The sequence below is a fragment of the Dermacentor variabilis genome, chromosome 5 (genome assembly GCF_050947875.1).
Source record: "Dermacentor variabilis isolate Ectoservices chromosome 5, ASM5094787v1, whole genome shotgun sequence".
Classification (NCBI taxonomy): domain Eukaryota; kingdom Metazoa; phylum Arthropoda; class Arachnida; order Ixodida; family Ixodidae; genus Dermacentor; species Dermacentor variabilis.
This window is the reverse complement of record NC_134572.1, coordinates 58,627,671-58,646,148: the sequence shown is the minus strand read 5'-3', so window position 1 is coordinate 58,646,148 and position 18,478 is coordinate 58,627,671.

Genomic DNA, 18,478 nt, shown 5'->3' with positions numbered 1-18,478 from the left:
GTCTGTCTGTCTGTCTGTCTGTCTGTCTGTCTGTCTGTCTGTCTGTCTGTCTGTCTGTCTGTCTGTCTGTCTGTCTGTCTGTCTGTCTGTCTGTCTGTCTGTCTGTCTGTCTGTCTGTCTGTCTGTCTGTCTGTCTGTCTGTCTGTCTGTCTGTCTGTCTGTCTGTCTGTCTGTCTGTCTGTCTGTCTGTCTGTCTGTCTGTCTGTGTTTTAGTTTCTTTTGTCCTTCTTCTTTCTCTCCCAAACTGCCACAGTGAAGTGTACAGATATTTCAGCCTATGAATTATAGCTTAATAAAGGAAGCGATGGTAAAAAATTAATAAATATTACGGTCGTATAGATCTTTCGACGGGAGCTTTAAGCATTTAGGTGTTACATGAATGCATAACTGTTTGCTTAGTACAGGTGACCTATGTATGTGGCAATGAACTGGCCCTGGAACAACTGTCACTGACGAAGATTTCTTTGCACATCACCCCTGCTCTGTCATTCGAGTATAGAACCATATTAAGCCGCATAATAAAACCAGTATGATTTCCCATTTCTGAAACCACTCTTTTACTTTTTGGAGTAGTGTTTCTTTTTGTCCGTCCTAGAAAAAGCCACACTGCTTTTGCACGTGGCATCTGATACCTGCAAGCGACAGTATCATTAGCGTTTGCTCTATTAGAACATTCTACGTAAAGGCGTCATTTGGTATGGCTAGCATGCGGTATACTAATCATCGCATAGATTATAGGCAGTCTTTGTCCTTTGACGTTGCGCGGTAGAGAAGTAGTTGCGCAAAGGCAGCCCGCTAAGCATGACCCTGTAACATTCTTTTCTCATACATTATATTTCCGTTTTCCTTCTCCTCTTTCCTCATAAGTTCTGGTTGTTCATTATATTTAGCGAGTTCCTCTTAGCGCTGCTTGACCACAACGTTGTGACGAATGGAGTTGGCGACGACAATATTCCTGTTGTAGTGTGCATCATTACTTTATGACAACAATCGTACTTTCTCAGGCTTGTCTTTCTAATTTTCTAGGGAAAATGGTGGTGAAAATAATGTTACATTCAAGCAGACGATGAAAAACAATGTCAAAATCAAACTTGATGCATGGAAGATACTTGTAGAAGTGTATTGGGTATATAGATGTCGGCGGCAGTTCATGAGCGACTGCGAAGAGAAGTGGCAAGCATAGCCGCAAGGAAACGGTAACCGTCTTCGGGGTCCAGACGCCGCGGCAACAAGAAAATCGCAAAATGTGCGGTCAGGAGAGCCTTTCGAGGGGACAGCAACATCTAAGCACTACGATGTCACAACGTAATGGACTCGCCGTACGGATGGTGGTAGCAGTGCCTTTCTATTAGAGTCCCCCTGCCTGAGGAAATATTTCGATTACATAAAGAACGTGTCTTCCAGGTAGCGTATAATAATGGGGATATGCCAATGGCAGACTAGATTTGCGCTGTGCCGGAAACGTGAACTGTGGCGTTTGTGCAGCAGAAAGTGAGAGTGGGGCTTCTGCGCATGTGTTGGACAGGAAAAACGTCTATTCTGGGTAATTGAATGCATTTTGGTGTTTAGTGCCACTACATTTAATGCGACGTATTTTTGCCTCGTCCCAGGCAGGGCAGGCAGGGCAGGCAGGGCAGGCAGGGCAGGCAGGGCAGGCAGGGCAGGCAGGGCAGGCGGTTAGACTGGTAGTAAGGTGGGTAAGTATAAGGCTAGGTAGGTGGGTGGGGTAGTGTAAGATAAAAATAAATTAATTATATTCTAGGCTTTTACGTGCAAAGCCACGATCTTATTATGAGGCACGCTGTAGTGACATGGAGACTCCGAGGTATAAGAAGAAAGGAGGAACTGCGTTTGTTGTGTCTTCTTCTACCTCGGTGTCTTGTGCCTAGCGCAGTTTAAGTTAAAAAAAAATTTCTTACCACCTAGCCTCCCAACATATGTTCGTGGAGTTCAGTTTTTTTACATTGTGTTCTGTTCTATGTTGTCTTCCCAACAAAATAACCGCGTTCGTCCTGTCTTTTTCTACCTCGATGCCACGTCCCTAGCGCAGTTTAAGTTCACAAAAAATTAACTGAAAAATTTTCTAGGAAATGGGTGGTAGGTAAGCTACTTCCAATATGAGTGTCGGCAATTGGAGCTGTTATTCAGTGAAAGGGTAGAAATCTGAGACTGTTAATAAATACTGCACGTTCAAAATCCTATGCCCGCTGAATAGGAAGGAAAGTGCGAAATCTTTAGTTGACTCTTGCAAAGGTGTATTACTTACTTTATTTATTTTACAAATACTGCTATAACCATTCGGTGGTCTCGGCAGGGCGGTACAAACAAAATGTCACTAAACGCCCCACCCAAAAAGTCCCTTGCACCCTTGTCCTCGCTTCAAAGGTTTACGTTTGCTATAGCCGCCAATCGATGTTAAACACGGAACTTCCATAGTGGCCTCATAATTCCTGTGTGAAACCGGTCCTTCATTAATGATATCGCTTTCTGGCTGGAGCACAGATAGCGAGTGTGCGCCTTGTTCGTGCCACAGAAGCCTCTAACAATCTATGCTTTCTGTAATGGCCCCAGGTCAGCGGTATTCATAAAACGGAGCGGTACGCTTTGTTCACACATGTCGGGGTAAGCCGGGCGGGGGAAGGCGCGCCTGTTTGCTTTGGTGATCTATCATCACCCGCGCGAGAAATTTTCAATCGCACATCCGCAGACCCGCTTGTAAATGAGAGCGCTGTTGTGCATCAATGTTGGCGTAGTTCGATACCACCGGCATGCGCTTCCTTCGAAAGATTAACTCCAAGCGGAATAAAGCCTGGGAGAATGATCCGTTGTTAAAGCCTCAAAGAAAATATATGGCGCCTGTCATGATAATTAATCCAATATTTTATTATAAACGATTATTTATATGCCATTAAACAACTCCGCCGGCATTCTGAGCCGCGAAGTGTTACCTTCGTTATAGATTATTCGATCATCAGATATGCTTTAATTTATTTGCCACACGTACGGGTATTACCATTTTGTAAAGGATGACAATAGTCGTGATATACGAGGTCTTCCTGATCACTGTACATTGTTCTTGGAGGCTGAACGTCGGTTGATTTTGTGTTCATGAGAGATGTTCAAGTTCAGTTCAACTGGGTCTGCCGTATTGGCATTGACATCTGGTTGGACAGGGAAGTTTGGCCTGACCATGAATAATTAGACTAAAAAGGCTCATAAAGCTTGATTATGCATCAATACCAGTGATATTCCCGAATACGCACTCGAGCACCCCAACCGACAGCACAGTGCCAGACGTTTGCTCATCACACAAACAGCACTGCACGTTCTTATCTTGCTACATTCTAAATTTCGCGGTTTTGTGAACAATGCGACAACGGCATTGATCATCTCTAAGTCGAAGACGGTGACATGGCATTTTGAAGGCAAGACTATTGGCCGTCTTGGCTACTTCTTGATACTTTGCGTATAATCCGTAAAGACACTTGCATGTACTTGTCTACTTGTGAGCATATTCAGAGCCATTTATAAAAAAGCATATGGACTTGACCATGAGTTCATATTTCGACGACCGACAGCTTTGCTAAGCAAAAGTTCTACCAATAGAGTTCAACTGTTAAACTGATGCTTTTGGACGTCTGATTCTTCAATGTCACTACAATGTGACAATGTAGTAAACGGCGTGCCGGACACACGCACGCTCCTACGCTTATTCTTAGGCCCTCTTCATCTTGTTAAAGTGTTGACGTTCCTCTTTACAGTGACTTGTGTACGCACAACTCCCTAGTGAAGACAAGACAGCCATCTAGTAACGGGGGAAGGGTTCGTTCGTGTCACAGCAGCTCATGCCTCCTTTTAACGTTGTCACCCGCGTCCTTCTTTTCAGCCTTTCCTCATTACAGGATCATTAGATGTAAGACCCATGTTTTGTATTTTTTGACTGTGTAATCGATGTTTATCAGTGATTCGTTACATAGATGGTGTTGAAAGTTTATTACTCCTTTCTCTCTGGGGACCTCAAGAATTAAGCTTCACGTTCAGTTGAGCATCAGTTTTGTCTGTCAGCAATATGCGCCTATATACGTGACTTTGTATATATAAGGCGACACCTCAAATTTCTTACGCGCAGGGTTTACAGTGCGCACCTACCAGGTGCTCACATTGTAAAAAATGCTGGTAGCAGTTTCTTTCCTATTCTTACTCTTTTCTTCTGCTAAGGGCCTATGGTATGGATTAAAAATGATCCGCACCATAGATCACATAGAAAGATCCGACAAAAAGATATGGTAACTAAGAAATATAATAAGAAAGAAATATAAGAAAATAAGGGTTACGGACTGGATCCCAAGGGAAGGGAAGCGTAGCAGGGGGCGGCAGAAAGTTAGGTGGGCGGATGAGATTAAGAAGTTTGCAGGGACGGCATGGCCACAATTAGTACATGACCGGGGTTGTTGAAGTATGGGAGAGGCCTTTGCCCTGCAGTGGGCGTAACCAGGCTGATGATGATGATGATGATGAACTAAGAAATATGTTCAATATACATTTCATTTCACAGATGTATTGCTTACAGCGGTAGTAGGTATTTCTACTAATAGTGGCAAAATATCCCGCTGCCCATTTAAAGTGGCAACAAAGTTGCTACCTTAAATTGCGTGAAACATAGCCTATAACACTTAGCGCATATAGCACATAGCACTTAGCCTATCATCCCCGTTCTGAGTATTTACTCTCATTTCATTTCAGTGTTCTACTCGTAGGAATGTCGAGTCTTCGCACAGATACGAAATTAGCAACACATTACGACACGCAGCTGCCGATTAACTTACGTCCTTATTGCGCTGGCTTCGTCTGCATACACGGTGTGGTGATCAAATCCATTTGAGGCCAGATGGCGCGTTTATGTAAATCCTAATTCACTTTTTGTTTTCTTTCTTCGTGCGAGGTTTAAGTCTCACAATGTTATGTTTTCGTAGTCTATCACTTTAATTTCGATACGCCTATGTCAGATCAGTGGGGCAAAACCTTTATGTTGCTTGTAAACCATCGTTTGAAGTCAGTGCATGTTAGATTCTTTTCTCCTTTGAGTGAGTTTCCTTTTTCGCACTGCTTAACCTTCGTCATGCGAAGACAACACGTTTTTCTAAGAGCACCGCGGCCCAATGATGGACGAAGAGACGACAACGAGGGCGCCTCAACGCTCGATTAACTGACGCGTCGCTAACTGCTTCAACAATTGACTAGCACCGCAAAGGTCGCAAAGGAGCTCCCGAGTCGAGTGCCAGCGATGCTAGAGAGACGTACCTGCATAGCTATGGCTTTTGTGATTAGCAATCACATGCGCCGCGGTTTCACTTACTCTGATTAGCCACTGCTGGACACATTTATGCAATATTTCCTGCAATTCGGGCTGACCGGGACTCCAACTGTGATAGCTTAGATTTGGAGATTTTTGCCCGTTAATTGTAAAACCAATGTATTTTCACATAGCGTAATTTATCTGCGCGAGCATAGCAAAGCACAGGTTTCCGCAAGAAAAAAGAAGTTTCGTTAAATAGCGTGTTTTTTTGGAAATCGCGCTTTGCTTCTTGGACACTGATTACGTGACTTTTCATTGATATTTTTCTGCGTAAATACCGAGTGAAATTCGACAAGCGCTCATCACGCAACGTGAGTTCTGAGCCTTTGTCCCGTTTCACAGGGTAAACACAACGCTCAAGACACACGTACAACTTCCACTTCCTTCACCAGCCATCCGGCCCGGGCCTCAAGAAGTTTGGCAAGTTCTTTGTCGATTTGCTGTTGTATGGTTTTCTGCGGCTTCCTCTGCATAGCAGCAGCGCTTATCATCCATGGAGACCACTGGGGGGTTTTCCTGGATGGTTTTGCTTGCGAATACACTTTTTCACATCAGCATAGCTATTTTTGTCCTACTTCGTAAGACTGGGCTTAGGCTATTTGTCAGCTCCTTATCTAAGCATGACGACAATAGGAGTTTCCTGAAGAGCGTTCCTCAATCGCCGGTTCTGCTTTCACAGTGAAAGAGAAAAGAATAAGAGAAGCAGCTTGATATAGCCGGAGGCTGCGCCCATTGATCAGAGCTCGACGGGAGAGCATCACGAAGGGCGTCCTCTACACGTGCCTCATACCTTCTTCATTCGAAGAAAAAAGCACATTCGGGAGCTGCAACGAAAGTGAAAGAACTTCTCCATTTCCGTTTAACTATTTCTTGCCTTGCTCTAAAGTTTTCCTTTTATTTATTGCACTATAGGCTCGAGGATTAATTGGGGCACTCGCACCATGTGTTCTCTAAAAAAAAGCGCTTTCTTTCAGCCGCCGGTTCCTGCCTTTTTGCGATAACTTTGGCTTTTGTTCGGACTTGTGCAGTGAAGCACTAGAGATATCTTCTAGTGAAAAGACACGTAACAATTGAGCGCGGTCTATGAAAAAAAAGCACTAGTTCACAACGTAATATCGTTTCAGCAGTTTTGTACATTTCAACGAAACATCACGTCTTTTCCTTGACACAGATAACCCTCCAACCATATTTTATTGCACTTTACTTTTTTGCAAGAGCACGGTGGGTAAGGAAATGGCAGTGGTTAGCTCAGGTTTTCCCTTGAGAAGCTGTCAGCGAGAAGAGCGCCTTATTTAATTATAGGGTATGTCCAATACTCAGAAATTTAAACGGCCTGCCCAATGACCTAAAGCAGGAAAATGCAGCGAACACCGTCCGTAAAATGCTCGCCGTTGCCAATTTTGCATCTTCTTATTTTAAGTACGTGGCCTAATAGCGCAAGAAAAGTTGTACCCTTATTCACAGAGCATTATATACACTAGATCAGCTCGCAGGGCAAATACCATTCGATATTGTCTATATCTTGTTTCCTACGTGCACAGTCTTAATGTCTTACGGCGTTTTCTTTCCTGTAGATTGCAATAGCAATTCGCAGTAATTGTCCTATGATCTATTCGAAGTTGCTGCCCCGTGGTAAGTGATAGAGTACGTGAATCTCGCCTTACTATGTCAACATTCGTTCCTGCAGACAAGGCTGTATCGCGGATTTGCTGGCAGATCTTCGATTTTCTGCCTTAAGCGTGCCGTACTTACGCCGTGATATCTTATGCGATTGCGGAGGTCTAAGGTTGTGGGCGTATATGCCATCCTCCTGCAAGTTTTCCCAAACCGATTACAGTCTACTTTAAATTCTGCGCTGCGTTTTCTGTCTGCCGATCTCTAAAGCTCGCCGACGGCCATCTGCTTGAGCGTTCTCGAAAACAGCGATCTTATTAACATGCAGAAATCATTCCGAAGCGAAATTCCACATTCGGTATTCCTGTCATCGCGGCCACATTTTCTTTTCCCTGTGCTGTTTCTCAAAGTGATTGGATTTCGCGTGTGGAACAATGTATTGAAAGAGAAGGAAAAAAGTAAAACAATTTTTTTAGTATTCGGAAAGGCGCGATCTCCCCCTCCTAAATATTGCTCTGGCCCAGAGCTTTAGAATAAAAATGTAGTCGTCGCTCCTTGGGCACAGGCTTCCACAAAACAATATTGCCGAAGATGCAGGAGCTCTATCCTAGATCTCTGCCCGTAATACGAGTTCTATGTGTAGTTCGTCTGCCTGACGTCATCGCCTATACTTTCTTTCCTGATATTAAATGGAAGAGATAATTTATTCTGGACATTTCAGAGGACAGGAGATACAGTTCGTTATGACATGCGCTCATAACACAGGTATAGAAAAGCAATCCTCACCATGCTTATCTTCTTAAACAATTACACCGATTTCTCAGTGGCCCTGCTGGCGCCTCAATAATAGATGTCCTCGCCACTTTTCTGTGATATTTGGGATCTAGGCAATGTTGAGGGTAATTCTGCGGAGAATGATATTACGTGTTCTTCTAGTGAAGTTTGTAGGAAGTTGGGGGCCGCGTCTCCTCAAGCATACCGCTATCGCAGAACCACTTTTTTTATTCTCACCTACCTGCCTTTTGAGCGCGAGGCGTGAGCGAGTTTGTCATGGTACAAACGCAACGCGCTTTTGATCAAAGCTGCCCTTCAGCCCACTATAAGGCTACGATGCTACCAGCATGCTTTGCACGCGAGGTAGCGTAGTAAATCTTGCTAAAAAATGTGCACATTCAGTTGTTAATACTTCAGTGCAACACAGTTTGTTTTTCTTTAAGTCAGAATATCTGCTACAGGAATTCTGTATCAATATTTATGATGTCTACTAAAATTAATGTGACCCACCGTGGCTGCTTAATGGCTGTGGTGTTGGGCTGCTGAGCATGAGCTCACGGGATCGAATCCCGACCACGGCGGCCGCATTTCGATGGGGGCGAAGTGTGAAAACACCCGTGTACTAGATTTAGGTGCACGTTAAGGAACCCCAGGTGTAACATAGCCGAATGTGGGTGTAGCACCGTTGGTGATTCATGGTTTCCGCATGTGACCACAAGCAAAACACGAGATTTGAAGAAAGGGCCAACATGAAGCGGGACAACACCGCTTCGTGTTGTCCCTTTCTTGAAGTCTCATGTTTTGCATGCGGTAACTATCCAAAATCATGAAAAACCCCAGGTGGTCAAAATTTCTGGAGTCCCCCACTGCGCCGTGCCTGATTATCAGATCGTGGTTCTGGCACGTAAAGCCCCATAATTTAATTTTAAAAATTGAAGAATCGGAGATGCATGTATGATGGCACTCATTTAATAACTTTTCCAGATTATTTCGTATACTTGCTTTCAGTGTGGCTACTGACGAGTAAAAAATGAAATGACGTACCTCTTTCGGCTGCTTCACAATGTTTTTGAGAATCCAGGATGGACGTGCAATTTTATGCGGGCCTTTCATAGAAATTGTGCCATGTGTGCTTGAACGTATTGTCTTTGCATAGATGGGCTATAGTTGAAGCTATGTCGCACAGAACTTACAACTTATTCAGTAAATCAATCGACATGATTAAGCAATCCTCATGCTGAGAAAGCCGTGAGCGGTTGCAATCAAGGTGTCTGGGATAGTCGGCTATATAATAAAGATCCTTACAGAGAATTTAAGCCCTTCGGCGATTCATTAAAACGCGCATCAGGTTAATTAATGTCTCGGACACTCTGTCGCTGGGGAAAGCTATCGTTCTGCGAATAGCCCTCCTTACTCGTACTTTTACTTTTGGCTGTTTGAAATTTCCGGTAAACATCTTTCGAAGCTCTCACCCATCCCCTTCTTATATATTCATAATTAAAACAAAGCTAGCAAGAACTAGACGTAGCTATATGTGACAGTGAATGCGTTGATAGTTTCATCGTGACTTAATGCGAAATAAAAAGACGCTTAGCGGCCATTAAATGTCAAAAGAAACGCGGGTTTATAATAACTCCGACAGCAGTACATGTAGAGTATATCTCTAGCGGCCCCCATGGAAGTGCATGATCTCCTTGCTGTTGTTAAAGCGTTGGGCGACACCACCGCATGGTTCATGGCATAGGCAGTACTTTCAAGAATCGCACTTGTGGGACTTCGGACTCGCTCCTCTATAGGTTCTCTTGTATTTTCTCGCCACAGTCAAACACAATGCGTGCGCACGCGCACTTCCACACGCACGCAGACACACGCACAGGCACAAAAGAAACTTTGTTCAGATTCTCGCTAATGTGGTCCTTCAGCACAACGGTGTTTAGGATGCAGCTGAGAGATTTGAATGGTATCGAAATATTTCCGCTGTACGTTGCCTCCTACAATTATATAGGTATAGAGCGGATGTTATAACAAAAACCGGTAAAATAAGGTGCTTACCCTAAGATGATTGTAAGCAGAAAGAAATACAAGCAGACAAATCTTAAGCTACACTGACGCAAATGTTGGTGCATACCAGGCTTGGCCAACACTACCATTCTTGCACAAAAACAATGACACTCTTTTTTGCATTGACATAAGAGCGATGCACACAACACCAATGCACGTATGACTTACAATAAAATATTCCCTGAGCGATTGCATTCTATTTAACATTACGTGCTTGTGCCTAAGCTAGTGAAGTGCTGTAAATTTGCGATATTATTGTGTTTTTTTTTTCTCTGGCTTTTATGAACCTAACATAATGATCTATTTTATCTATATGTTCCTCAGTTGCATATGGCTTCTCTCCTAGCCAGCCGAGGTATTTTTTTTTTCGGCGTCACACACTTTTTGGACTGTTACGGCAGGCGTGAAATCTGGGCAACGCGTCTCTCCCATAACAATAATACACACAGCTATACTTCACAATCTTGAACAATCCTCCGTGCTTTTCAGAAGCTGCCAGGTTAATGGAATCCAATAGAGATGGGACCGACAGTAGCTAGCGTTTATGCCAGTCACGGCGACGTTATTGGGTCGCTCCGCTTATTACCTTCTATATATTCCCAAGTTACGCAAGACGCCCTCACGGATGCACCTCCCTGCTCTTACAAATCTAACACGCTTTGATTTGGGTATTTAGTTCTTTTTGTACCCATCTGCCCTCTTTTTTTGTTCGGTAGTTCACATAGAAGTACGCGAAGCTCAATGCTAGACACGTTACCTACCTTCTGGGTAACTTGCAGAAGCGAAAGCGCACCATCTCTATCACTACACCTGATAAAACCTTCGTCGCAAGGATGCCACATGGTGCACTTAGTACGCATGTATAGAGCGTTCAAGCTACATGTTTCTAAAAGCAATGGCATAGCACATACCTAACTACTGCGCGAAAAAGAGGCGTCCCTCACTAAAATTTTTAATGAGATTCTGCCATCTTTTCCTTGCCTTTAAAAGACCTAATATTGGGATATAAGTGAATATGATCTATTCTTTCTACAAGGGTACGGCGATGCTTCCCCTCCTCCCTTTGTCGTTCCCAGCTTCTAACAAGAGTTATGAGTAACTTCTGAAAGCTTGACCACATATATGAGTTTACCTTCAGTAAATTACATGGCAAGAAAGCTTGTTGATTCCTTATTTCTTTTCCTTTTGTTCAATCAAAGACGACAACTGGAGTATCACCCCATATTTGGGACGTCATGGTTTGCTGCATTTATCACTCGTGCAGTTGCAGCCAAGCAGCATGGAAGCATATGCAATGACACACGAATACCTTCTATGCATCAGAATACTTTTACAACTACGTTTACTGCCCCGAGATAAATGACAGAATATGTGCGTGTATTTATTGGGCATGCAAGGCGATTTCGACGGTTTTCCGGCCATGAATACCGCGTTCAACCTACACTACGCTGATGTTGTTCATCGTCAATTTTGTGTAATGTTGCTTGTGTTCATGCAGTTGTACAATATTTATTTATGAATGGAGTTTCAGTGAAATTTTCTAATGCCAGCGTAATGTGGCGTTTATAATCGTATATAGTTCTTATATGGTAGAGAGCAGAACACAACGAAGTGTTCTCCTTATACGATATGCCATATCGTCCAAATTTCACGCCATTAGTGCGGCTGTGCACTGTTCTGAATCGTCAAAATATATTTCCGTACACTGTCCATTACATTTTAGTGTCGCCATAAATTTTCCAGGTGCTTGTTCCTGCCAATAGCGTTCTAGTAAACATAATCGTCTGGAACCCCGAAACTGCGTTTTTTTTTCGAGGATATGCTGTGTAACAACCCGCGCGCCACATTTTCTTCATTACCTAAGTATATCAAACATCTCACGTTATATAGAATGCATAAATTTAAAGAAAGCACCGAGAGGGATGGCCGTGGAGTATACATTTTAGGGAAAACTTAAACATAAACTTTCTACCTGCAACAACATAGCAACACAACATAACAACACAACATAGCATGCGCAACTTGCGCAAAGACAGGAGGTCGTTCGACGTCCTGTCTTTGTGCACGCAAAAGTTTAATAAGAACCATCTACAACCAACTCGCGCAAAACGTAACGCATTGGTTCTACCTGCAAAGCAAGCAGCCGTATAAGGAAAATGTCGGCGCGGCGAGTAACTCTTCGCGGAGGACTAGTAGCATTCGAAAGCTCATTAGTTAGCATTCAGAGTTAGTAACACGACTCGGGAGAACTTTTCACTCGGTTGATAATTGAAATACGTCATACAAAATAAAATAAGCATTTGTTTTCTCTGGAAAACGTGTCGCTCGTTTCTGTCAAGCTTATTATTATTATTATTATTATTATTATTATTATTATTATTATTATTATTATTATTATTATTATTATTATTATTATTATTATTATTATTATTATTATTATTATTATTATTATTATTATCTTCTTCAATGTGGCCCCGAGTTAGGACACTTGTATTTTGTGCTTCAGGCCTTTTTCGGCAAGCAGCAATTTGTTTGCTGTGTTTCTCGCGGAAAACGTGCACACGCGAAGTGTATTGCGTGGCCGGACAGCGACATCGTGTTGCTGAAGTTGGGTAGCAGGCATCCAACTGTATCTTGCACCAAGAAGGCGACATTTCTGGGGTTAGGCTTAGCGGCGTAAACACGCATAGCCTGCCCATCGGTGGCCGCGTATGTCGACGAGACAGACTCCATTGCGGTCATTCACCTAACCACCCTCCGCGTCTCCGAAGCGGTCAGTGACCTGAAAATTCTTCGCGTCCTTCTCCTTCAGGCGCTTGAGGCATCGCAATGGCACTGCTGGAGAATGATAACGGACAGCTGCGCAGTGAAAGCACGCAGGCATCCGCACAGCAAACCGAAGCTACAGACGATCTTCGAGCAGAGGTGCGCGTTCTAGGAAACAAGCTTGCCAAAGAGCGCAAGCCGTCATCGCCCACTGCTGCTGCTGAGCCGCCGGCCCACCCGTCCAAGGCAACGACGTATGCTGTGCGGAAGGCTTCGCGGAAGATCGCTGACCATCTGCCGCGCTTGCCTCCTGCACTGGACCGGCCTGCTTCGTCGAAGGCTCCCGCTGCCAACCAGTTGCTGTGCCTACCTGCTTCAGTGGACTTGCCACCTGCCAGTCAGCCAACGTTGAAGCGAAAGTCAACACTTAGTGCTGGCTGCTCTGACACCGCTGGTATTGTTGCTGTTTCGCTCTATGCGCCCTCGGACTATCTTTTTGGCAAAGCTTGCACATAAAGCTCATCCCTTACTGCTCGCCGCCCACCTATCAGCAGTTGGGGCAAAGCCCCTGTGCTGCCCTCGACTAACAAGCAAGTACGATTCCTACGAGTCATTCTCATGTGTGTTAATGACAAATAACGCTCTACAAGCCCTTCAGAGGAGAAGTTTACGATACTATATCATTCTGAAAAAAGTTCAGTGAGATGAAAAGAAGGATCAGCAATGTGAGCGTTTTCTATCAGAATGTTCGTAGATTACGCACAAAAGTGAACAAATTTTTCTACAACATCATTGCATCTTGTTTCCCCATCATTGCCTTAACAGAAACCTGGTTGTACTCGGAAATACCATCTAGTTAATACTTACCGTTAATATTATTTATCATATTTTTCGACGAGACCGCGATCCTTCTTCACCAAAATCAATGGGCGGTGGGGTCCCTATTGCGATTAATCCCTCATTCAGGTTTGTTCTGCACCCTGATTTAGAATGTGCCACGAAAGGTGTCTGGCCGGAGATTCTTGGTGCTGGTAGTAATGGGCTATTAGTAGGAAATTAAACTTTTGCGCCTAATACGAATATTGAGATGTACATGACTACTCTAACCACTGTTTAGAACGTTATATCGGCCCGTGCTAATAATAAAATACATATAGTTGTTGATTTTAATACGCCTGGCATTTCCTGGCAAACTCATGAAGTTTCAATTCATTCTTTTCACTTATCTGCCAAGTGCAAGCCATTACTTGATTTTATATCTTTCACATCTCTGTGTCCATTTAACAATAGCCTCAACTCTTGTGGAAATGTAATTGACCTATGCCTCAGCAACGTAGACGCTGTGAAGGCATCCTGTGACGATTTTGCCCTTGTGAAGCCAGAGAAATTTCGTCCCCCGCTTCATATTTCAAACGAATTCATGACACCTAGCAGCAGCAGATTAAACGATACTGAAACACCTCGGTCTTTTAATTTCTCAAGCAGAGATCACGCGGGTCTTTACTACTATCTTAATAATTCGAACTGGTCTTCACTAGTAGAACTAAGAGATGCTAACGAGCAAGTCATGGCATTCACGAATATTATTAACAACGGAATGAGGAAGTTTATACCGATAAAAGGTGCTAAGAGCTCTAAATGTCCCCGCTGGTTTTCTGCTGAACTGGAAACAGCTTTGAAGCTTAAAGACCGTGCTCGCAGGAAGGCACAGCCTACAAATCTGGAACACTCGGATTTTGATGTTAAAATGTACAGGGCACTCTCTAAACATCTTTCTTTACAAGCGTGATCATTCCATCTATATAGCCCATGTAAAGGCTAGTACTTCTGAAAATTAAAATTATTTCTGGAGACACGTTCGTGAAGAGTCATCGAATAAGACGAAACAATATATATCTCTACTTAGCGGCGACAGACCTGTTCCAGAAGTCAGAGTCGGAGTCGGAGAAGTCAGACGGAGTAAGTCAGCTTTTCAATCACCCTTCGCTAGATTCAAGTCTGTCGGTCTCACAGGAACTTGTCTTTAAGAGCATCAAGTGCTTAAAGCCGTCTTTCTTGTGTAGTTCTGATGGCATTCAACTTGCTCTGGTTAAGACGTACGCGTTCTTGCTTGTTCCGGTGCTTACTCGTATTTTTAACTCTGCTTTAAAGACGAACACATTCCCAAAGGCTTGAAAAACAGCGCAGGTCGTCCCCGTCTTTAAGTCAGGGGTAAAAACCGCTGCGAGTAACTACAGGCCTATTTCTCTCCTGTGCACAGGATCTAAATTATTCGAGTCAACCCTGCACTCAATTATTTCATCCTCTATAAAAAATACCATTGTACCTCAGCAGCAAGGTTTCATATCGGGACGCTCCACAACTGCGAGCCTCGTTTTCTTCATGATTCATGCCACTGAACAGTGTATAAGAAAGGACAGCTGGACGTCATTTATTTTGACCTCAATAAGGCGTTTCATGTTGTACACCCCGAAATACTACTTTAAAAGTTAATGCAACTTGATCTGCACCACTCTGTCACAGCGCTGAGAAGAGGCTACCTACACAACCGGTACTGCTACGTTATGGTAAATGGTCAGTCGTCATAACTTTATGCCGTTACAAGCGGAGTTCGTTAAGGGTCTGTCCTAGGCCCTCCTTGTTCCTCGCTATTTATTAACGACGTTTTGGCATTCATTCAAAACTATTCAGTTTTGTTATATGCGGCGACGCTAAACTTTTCAAAGTGGTAGAAACTGCTAATCATTGATCTGCTCTTCAGAAGCACATTGGGAATTTTGCGTCATAGTGCGCTAGAAACAAGCTGGTCATAAATGCACCAATAACGAAAGTTGTAAGCTTCACGCGGATGACCAGCAGAACTTTATTTCAAAATACCGTTAAAGGCGTTCTCGTGCCAAGAGCTCAGGGGTAAAGGACCTTTGAGTGTACTTCGATAGCTCTCTGAGTTTCTCGTTCTATGGTCAACAGACGAGGCAGCATGCACTTCTAACGCTTGGCATAGTATATCGGGTGACGAGAGACTTCAAACAAGGTGGGTCTTTTGTAACCCTATATAAGAGCGTGTGCCTTCCAGTTCTTGAGTATGCGGCTGTCGTTTGGGGCGGCACTTGTAGATCAAATTGCGAACGTCTCGAAAATGTAGGAAAAAAAGTTCACATCTATGTTTAAACATCCTTCGTCAAAAGCCTTCCATCTCCATAGAGCTAACACAGACACTCACGTTACCTACCCTCACCTGTAGGCGCAAAAAATTGGATCTTCTTTTTCTCCACAAATTAATACATGGAAAAATCTGGTGCTCACACTTGTTTTCTAATGTGCGCTTTTACATTCTGGAGAAAGGCACGAGGAAACAGTGCGCATTTCAACCTTCCGATTTTTGTGACCCTTTATCGAGAGTGCAGGTGGCATATAACCCCCATTCAGAGTGGCTGGCTATCTTCATGCCTAATTTTAATACTTTCATGAAAGGAGTTGTATAGGAATTTCAGTAACTGTACAAAAAACTCACATGTCTGTTTTGTAGCCCATCATTCTGAATTGTTTTGTTTCTCCATGTTTGCTTTGTATTCCCTTTTATTATTATTATTATTATTATTATTATTATTATTATTATTATTATTATTATTATTATTATTATTATTATTATTATTATTATTATTATTATTATTATTATTATTATTATTATTATTATTATTATTATTATTATTATTATTATTATTATTAATTTAGTTTAGCATGTTTAGTTCTAAGCTGTCGGTAAAAGCTGGAGTTCCTCAGGGGTCCATTTTGTCGCCATTGTTGTTTAATATCTTTGTTAACGACTTCCCTTTGGCAATTTCGAAATGTTCAGTATTCCAGTAGGCTGACGACACTGTATTATTAGCGAAACACCTTTCTTATAAAACATCCACTGAAATGTTGCGAAATGACGTGCACAAGGCAATGCTTTGGTTCTCTAATAATGGAATTGATCTGAATGCCCAAAAAACAAAACTTGTTTGTTTTCGCTCCCCACTTAAGACTACTGCTATTAACATGCCTCTCTCTTTGCATGAGTCAGACTGTGTTCATTGTAAATGTGCACCTATTCCATACGTGGATTGTGTGAAATATCTCGGAATCTATTTCGATAGTAATTTATCGTGGCAACATCACTTATCACTTATTTGTTCTAAACTGAGGTCAGTAGCCTGGCTGTTATTTAATATCAAAAGTATTGCACCCTTGTCTGTAAAAAAGATTATAACACAGGCACTAGGTTACTGTGTGTTGAGGTATGGCATTACAGTCTTTGGCTTTTGTTCAGATCGTTGGAGATGCAGGGTTGACCGGATTATAAAAAACATTCTTAAAAATGTTGCGTACAATTCCCCAATAGTAACATCTGCTAACATCTTCCGTGAACTTGGGCTACCAAACTTCCATTCATTACTTATAGAAACAGCTGTCGTTAAACATTTCTGGAATTCCGCTTTCAAACAAAAACGTGTCGCCACAAGGGAGCTTAGAAAACATGTCCGTAATGTAGTTCCGCGTTCAGCCACAAGGTATGGCGCGGCCAGAATCTGTGCTTATGTGCCTGACACATTTAACAAATTACCAGAAGAAATCTTTAACGCGACATCAAAAAGCGCGCTCAAACACTTCTTAAAGCAGCTACAGTAAAATTACCCTCTTGTACATTTTTTTGTGCATCGCAATATTTTCCTCCAACTTTTATTATATGTAGATAACCAAATGTTATCTTTTTTTTTCAAATTTTTTGCCTTTCATTTTTTATTTTTTTATTCATCTCTCATCAATTGATGTATATTTTTTTGCTTTGTCTATTACATTCATAGGCACGGTCCTAGAAGCCAAATGAGGCTTAGACTGGCCTGCTTGTGTTATTTTGTATACTTTGTGGCAATAAACATTATTATTATTATTATTATTATTATTATTATTATTATTATTATTATTATTATTATTATTATTATTATTATTATTATTATTATTATTATTATTATTATTATTATTATTATTATTATTATTATTATTATACGATGTTTTGAACCCTGCTGATGCCACTGGAGAACGCTACTCTTCTGTATTTGGTGTAAGAGATGTTTCTACCTCAAGCAACCGACCTTCTCAGTCTGATACAGTGTGCATGCTCTCACTCACTTAAGAGCTTGTTTTCAAGTGTATTGAAGGGCCTTATGCGTCCCCTTCTTGTGGCGATGATGGCATCTCTCCCTAACTGCTTAGGACGCATGGAAGCATACTTGTCCCTGTTCTGCTCTCACCACGGTCTTCAACAGTTCGCTAAAGTTTAGTACGTTTCCTAGTGCTTTGAAGGTAACACGAGTAGCCACACATCAGGTCGGGTGCTAGAAGTACAGTTATCAACTGCCTACCTATATTTATCCTCTGCGCTGCATCAAACGTAATTGAATCTGTGCTGAATTTCCTGCTTTCTGTTAGTGCTAAGAACTTTTAACATGGACAGCATGACTTTGCATCAGGGCGCTGCATACCAAAGAGCTTGGTCCTAGTTATGACCGATGCCTCCAGTGTGGTGCTTTGCAGAGGACAATTAGATGGTGTTTGGTAATGTAATGTAATGTAATGGTGTAATTTTGATGTAGTTTGCATCGAGGTTCTAATTACAAACCTCATGAAAAAGGACATTCCTTCTTCAATCAGTGTCCTGGCATCTGATTACCTAAGCAATAGGTCTCGCTTCGTTGACATTAATGAACAGAGTTCTACCAACTATGAGGTGACTAGTGGAGTTCCTCAAGAATTTGTTCTTGGCCTTCTTCTCTTCCTAGTGTTCATAAATGACATTTCTTCCGTAATTCAGCACTCATTACTTCTATGCCTCAAGCAATTTAAGTCTATCAACAGTGTTCACGA